We start from the raw sequence: 6,810 nt of genomic DNA, 5'->3' as shown, positions 1-6,810 counted from the left end.
CATAGGCTTCATATCGTGTCTTCTCTTGTCATAGTCTTCAATGTGAATATCTTCATATACCACCTTTGACTTCAATGTCTTCATACATTTTTAGGGGTCATCTCTGGTAGTAAAACCGAATCATTAAGGGACTTCTACCTGTGTTATCCTGCAATTCTCACAAACACATTAGTCCCTCAACTAGGTTTGTCGTCAATACTCCAAAACCAACTAGGGGTGGCACTAGATGCACTTACAACTCACTTTGGCCTCAAGGTGCTCGATCAACTCCAAATCCGTGGGATCGAACTTGAGGCCAGCCAGCAGCACCGGCCAATCCTTCTTGGACTTGCATCGGTTAATTCCAGTTATATGGTACTCAATGTATGGTCAATCGACTGTTTTAAGTGAATGATGAAAGATTTTGACAGATAAGTGGTACTCCAAATCTGAAGTCCATAATACCCGAACACGCCACTGGGATTATTGTGTCACCTCACGCGCAACGTGTTGTCATGTCAATTCAATGTGTGGACATGATGAATAATTTGATCGACGTATACTAGTACTGCTACCGTACTACTTACTAGTCGTATTTAGTGTCACATTTTAACCATAGGTTTAACTAACAAGTACGCACTTGAAGCCTTATATATATATATATATATATATATATATATATATATATATATATATATATATATATATATATATACATAAACACTATTCTGATCAAGGGATCAGAATAATATTCTGATCACAACCTGAACTTCCTGAGTTACACAACCTGACCTTCCCCGAGTGCTAGGTTGAACTTCAGCTAAAAAGTGTCCAAATGGGGCTTGCGATATACCGTTGGAAAGCTATGGACACCAGTATCATGAACCAAGTTAAATTTTTGGCAAAATGTAAGCGGTTTAGGAGCAGTTTTGAAAATCGTTTTTTCTTCATACAAAAAACATGAATCATATTTTCGATCGCATTTCTAAACCATTGATCGGAATGATGCAAATAATATGGCATTGGAAAGCTTTTGCAAAACCTCTCCTTCCACATGTTAAAAGTTTTTCTCTAATTCCATGCGGTTAAAGAGTAATTTGGAAAATCGTAAAATTTCGCAAACTGAACAGTCGAGTTCGTATTTTCGATGTCATTTGTAAATGGCTAATCCAATTGAGGCAAATGATATGGCATTAGAAAGCTTATGAAAATGCGCCACTTTTTCATGTTTAAAGTTTTTTCTAATTTTGAACGGTTTGAAAGTAATTTAGAAAACGGTCCAAGTTGCACTGAGTTGGTATTTTCGAGCTAATTTTTTAACCATACGTCCGAATGTAGCAAATGATATGGCATTGGAAAGCTTGAGGAAATGCGAAACTTTTTGCTATATATTGTTTCTCCCAATTCCTTACTGTTTTAAATCAATTTTGAAAATGGCTAAAACGTATTTTCGCCGTCATTTCTACAAACTTTATCGGAATGGGGCAAATAATATACCGTTGAAAAGATATGGAAAATGCGCAACTTTTTCATGTTGATGGTTTTCTCGGATTCCTAGCCGTTTTCAACTAATTTTAAAAATAGCGAGATGTTGCGTTCTGCCTTTGTCGCGAAACAGATTCTCCAGAAATGCACCACGTGAAGAACTTGAACTTCTCGGCATGTCTACCTGAACTTCACTCTATTTTTCACGTGCTTTTTTTTCTCGTAGCTCTCCATCCACTCACCAGAATTGAGCAAGTGATATCCAGATGGAAAGCTAGTGTAAACACGCAACTTTGACGTGTTGATCATTTTTTTCATACTCGCAACGATTTTGAAAGTTTTTTATCTGAAATTCATTCAGTGTAGTAGTTGAATTTCTTGGTGTTTTCTCGTTGAACTTCTGTGACGTATTTTCGTTTGGAATTTCCCATCCATTCATCAGTGTTACCAAAATGATATTCAGCTTGTACAAACCTCTCTCACAATAAATTTTTTAACTTTCTCTGACCGAGGACTTGAACTTATAACAACAAAACTTTTAGTCTTTGATTTTTTATTATTTTTTAATACAAAATGCACACCATGTAGTACATGAACTTCTGGCAGTTATCAATGAATTTCTCTCGGTTACGTGAGAATATCTGATTTTTTATGAATTTTAATCTGAATTTCTTAATCCTTTTTATGAATTTTGAAGCACTCTATTTTTAAAAGTTGAACTTCTTGTTATTTTATTTTTGAACTTCTTGTTTCCATTCTTTAAAAACGAGGAAAATCTGAGTTTTCTATAATCATCGAACTTCTCCATCTTTTTAATATGGACTTCCTGGTTTTTTTCTTAATATTTTTTAAAAGTTGAAGTTCTTGTTATTTCATTTTTGAACTTCTTGTTTCCATTCTTTAGTAACGAGGAAAAACTGAGTTTTCTATAATCATCAAACTTCTCCATCTTTTTAATTTGGACTTTGTGGTTTTATTTCTTTTAGTAACGGGAAAAATCCTGAACTTCCTGGGTTACACGCATGAACTTCCCTCTGTAGGAACTCGACCTTTGGGCTATCTTGGCAACCGTGTCTCCCCGCGCGAATTATTCTCGTTAGTCGTGTTCTATGTGATGTAAGTGTAATCTGCCAATAGTTTTTAGCAACTAAATGCCCGTTAAATAGGAATCTCGCCCGTTGGCGGATTTTGCTCTTGGGTCATGATGAAACATACCTCTGTTGCAATTTTACTACATGAGTTGTTAGACCTGAACTTCACCCAGTGCTAGCTTGAACTTCCGCCAACATTGCCCAAATGGGGCTTGCAATATACCGTTGGAAAGCTATGGGCATGAGTATCATGACCCAAGTTAAATTTTTGGCAAAATGTAAGCGGTTTAAGAGCAGTTTTGAAAACCATTGTTTCTTCATTCAAAAAATGTGAACTGTATTTTTGATTGCATTTCTAAACCGTTTTATCGGAATGATGCAAATAATATAGCGTTGGAAAGCTGCTGCAAATCTGCTCCTTCCACATATTGAATATTTTGTCTAATTCCATATGGTTCAAAAGAATTTTTTGAATACATAAAAACGTGTTTTAAACAGTATACATGAAAATTGTAAACTGTTCATCAAAATGTAGCACATAATATACCGTTGGAGAGCTTATGAATAGCAACAAGTTTGTCATGTAGACAGGTGTTACAAATTTGTTGCCGTTTTAGAGCGGTTTTTAAAATGGCAAAACAACATTGTTTTTTATCTTTTTTCAACATGTAAATGTACGACTGACATCTCGCGCATGAATTTTGAACTATGCTAGGAAGAGCACGTGAACTTCTTGCAACAAACCTTTTAATCTTTTTGTTTTATATTCTTATATTCTTATGTGAAATGCATTTCGTGTAGTAGTTGAACTTTCCGCTGTTTTCACCTTGAACTTCTGTCAAGTATCTTTGTTCAACCTCTCTCACAAGAATTTTTGAACTTTCTCGGGCCAAGCACTTGAAATTCTAGCAACAAAACTTTTAGCCTTTGCTTTCTCATTCTTGTTATTACTACAAAATGCACATTGTGTAGAACGTGAACTTCTCTTAGTTATCAATCTGAGATTCTCCCAGTTATTTGAAAATATCTAAGTTTTTAATAGATGTTGAACCGCTCTACCTTTTTTATTTTGAACTTCATTGTGTATTCTTAAGAAATGTGAAAATTTGAGGTTTTTTAGAAACATCGAACTTCTTCGTTATTTGAAATTGAACTTATTGGTTTTATTCTTTAGAAACTAGAAAATTCCGATTTTTTCAAATAAATATCAAACTGCTCCGCTTATTCCAATTGAACTTCTTAGTTTTATTCTCTAGTAACGTGAAAACCTGAGTTTTTCTATATACATCGAACTACTCAGTTTTTTGGAATTGAACTTCTTGGTTAAATCTGAGTTTTTATAAACATTAAAAAACTTCATTTTTTAAATTTTGGACTTCTTGGTGTTATTCATTAGTAACATGAAAAGTCCTAGTTATGTAATAAATATCGAACTGCTCAATTATTTAAAGTTGAACTCCTAGGTCTTAATTTTAAAAGAAGGAAAAACTATTTTTATAAACTTTTTGAACTGCTCAATTTGACCTTCTTGATATTGTAATAAACACTGAATTTTCCCATTATTTAAATTTGAACCTCTAGATTTTTTTGTATAATGGGGAAATTCCGTTTTTCTCTATAATTTTTGAGCTGCTCTATTTTTTAATTTGGCATTATTGTGTTATTCTTTAGTAATGGGGAAAATCCTAATGTAGTAATAAACATTGAACCGCTCTATTATTTATATTTGAACTTCTAGGCTTTTTTAAAAAGGGGAAAGTCTGTTTTCTAACTAAACTTTTTTGAACTATTTTTGCTATTTTTAGTTTGACCTTCCGTTGTGGATATTTTGATGGTGTGTTCCGCTTTTTATTTGAACTAGTTGCAATGCACATACTTTTCAGGGAATTTCATTAACATTATTTTCTCGATTTCATTTACTTCACCTTTTTTTCTTGCGAACTTCCCATCTTCAATGCAGCCCTACTAAATTGGTTCATCAACGCATTACCCATAAACATTTTACCTACTGTTTTTTCATTGCACAAAATTGGTCAATGAACATATTGGCCTGCTGAAAAATCAAACATAGGACTGCAGTATATTACACTTTAATGATACATAACCAGTTAAGTTGTTGAAGTGTAGGAAAGTTCTTTTACCAACATAATAACAAACACGTTTGAGACCACATCTTTACACCACAATTTTTTCAAAATTGGCTCCGTCCTCACACGAGCAGCGCCGTATCCGGTAAGGCAGCTACATGGGCACACGGCAGGAAGCAGCCACCACTGTGTCTCGCGTCGCACCCTCCCTAGCTCGCCTGTCGAATCGCCGTTAGTGCCTGCTTGCAGTAGGGCACCGGCTGACCAGCCACGAAGCCCAATCATAAGCAATGCGACAGCAAGCAGTGTTGGTCCCTGACGACCGGCAAGTCATGACTCGAGCAATGAGCACTATTGTCTGTTGTGCTGCACAGGCACAACCGCACATGCATAGTTTTCTTTTTCCCTAAAACTTCACATTTATAAGTTGATGCCAATTTTCTATAGTCTGTTGGCTATAACACTCTGAATAGTCTAAAATTCAACCATTTGATGAACAAAAGTCACAGAAAAAAGACTAATTCCTGCTGAAACATATAGTATAACTGAGAATTCGAAATTTTTGGTTCTCTACTTTGTGCTGGCCCGCCCAGTTTTTCTGTTGAAGCTCCAGCACTGAATAAGACACTAAAGAATTGCTGCAGATTCATTTGTTGATGGGGTAATAAGACACTAAAGAATTGTCGCTGGACAACAGGTTAAGTACATCCATGTAGGTGGCCAAATGCTACCCACGTACAGTAGCAAAACAAGTTAATTTCTCTCCTTTCTGTTAAATTACAGAATCTTAATAACAACAACAATTAATTTCGCCTCATAGCAGAAACCAATAGCGACATCACGCACGCACACAACATGCTATCCACGACCTTCACACTAGATCACCACGCACGTGGTTGCCTGCTGAACTACTATCATCTAACACACAAAATTAATTCATCGACATTGCCTTACTATTTTGAATACACAAATTTCTTCAATCGACATATTGGCCTGCTAAAAATATACACATTGGCCTGCAGAAATGATGGTCGGCAAAATCTGCAAGAACAGTCGAGTAGGTGTAGAATATCAGGGTGTGTAGCTGCAAAAAATTATGAGAGAGAGAAAGGGACAAGTGGGAGGAGCTACCTTGACGATAAGACGCCACAAGAACTGAACTTGAGAATAAAAATCAAAGTATCTCTAGTGAGAACTGCACTTGAAATACTCATCCACCAAGACGGTTCCTTCATTTCATACAATCTCGCAAGGGAAATTAGGAATAATACACCACGAGGCAGTCCAGTGTAGATTAGAAAGATAAAGATCAAAAAATTATAGGCAAGGAGCTTATGAACATGCACATAAGCATGTTTTTGCTCGACATGTGCAGCTTCACATAGGAACTACAGTCAGCAAACATGCATCAATCCTTTTTTGACTGAATTCATCTTCCTGCTAGAATCACATATACGTACTAGTTTTGAAGGAGTTCAGAGAGGGAGCGCTTAGAAGGTCTTGCCATAGAGGAGAGGATGGAAGTTCAGAGAAAATTCTGCCAGCCGTTCATCTCCTCTGTTATCAGTAGCAGAAACACAGAAATAAAAACATCTGCTTGCGCAGCTATTGGACAGGGGTTACACAGGCTCACCAGTTGAACATTCACATGCTGGGTGGAGCCTCGTGACCGTCCTGCACATGGCCGTCTTGGTGGTGTGTTCTTGAACGTCCCAAGGTGGCGGCGGTGAACTGTTTGGGCGCTTCAGCGGCGGAGCCCCACCGGGATGAGGCGGAAGGTTTCGCTAGAGCTCTTCCGGGAGGTGGACGAGCGCCTCGAGGCGGCGACCCGTCGATGTGCAGGGGATGGCTCGAGGGTGGTCCGTGGGGTTGGCCGACTAGGTTGGGTCTCGGCAGTGAGGAATGGTGGCAGCGATGCGCCGGGGAAGATGGTGACGGTGGCGCGCCGGGACAGTTGACGGCGGCGAGCGCGTCGGGGCAGTTGTCTGCGGCGGCGTGTGGGAGCCGGCCTGGACCTGGCCGTGGGAGAGGAACCGCGCCGGCCGGGGGAGGAGGGGCGAGGCACGCCGGCCATTGGGGGCGAGGTGGCACGCCGGTCACGGGGAGGAGGCCCGCCGGCCGTGGGGGAGGAGGCGCGCGGCGACGGGGATGGTGGCGACTGGGATTCG

The 6,810-nt window shown here is 38.6% G+C and overlaps 1 long non-coding RNA gene across 1 annotated transcript; it reads right to left on the bottom strand.

Annotated features, from left to right (window-relative positions):
* Window positions 1-5,291: 5,291 nt before the first annotated feature.
* On the bottom strand, window positions 5,292-6,803 carry LOC123107965 (uncharacterized). Its single transcript, XR_006451815.1, has 2 exons — window positions 5,774-6,803; window positions 5,292-5,683 (listed from the first exon to the last, which is right to left on the bottom strand). It is a non-coding gene; the product is annotated as an uncharacterized lncRNA (long non-coding RNA).
* Between the last annotated feature and the right edge of the window lie 7 nt (window positions 6,804-6,810).

This window comes from Triticum aestivum, chromosome 5A (assembly GCF_018294505.1).
Source record: "Triticum aestivum cultivar Chinese Spring chromosome 5A, IWGSC CS RefSeq v2.1, whole genome shotgun sequence".
Taxonomy (NCBI): Eukaryota; Viridiplantae; Streptophyta; class Magnoliopsida; order Poales; family Poaceae; genus Triticum; species Triticum aestivum.
Note: the sequence above shows the minus strand (reverse complement) of the source record. Positions and strands in the feature narration are given on the sequence as shown.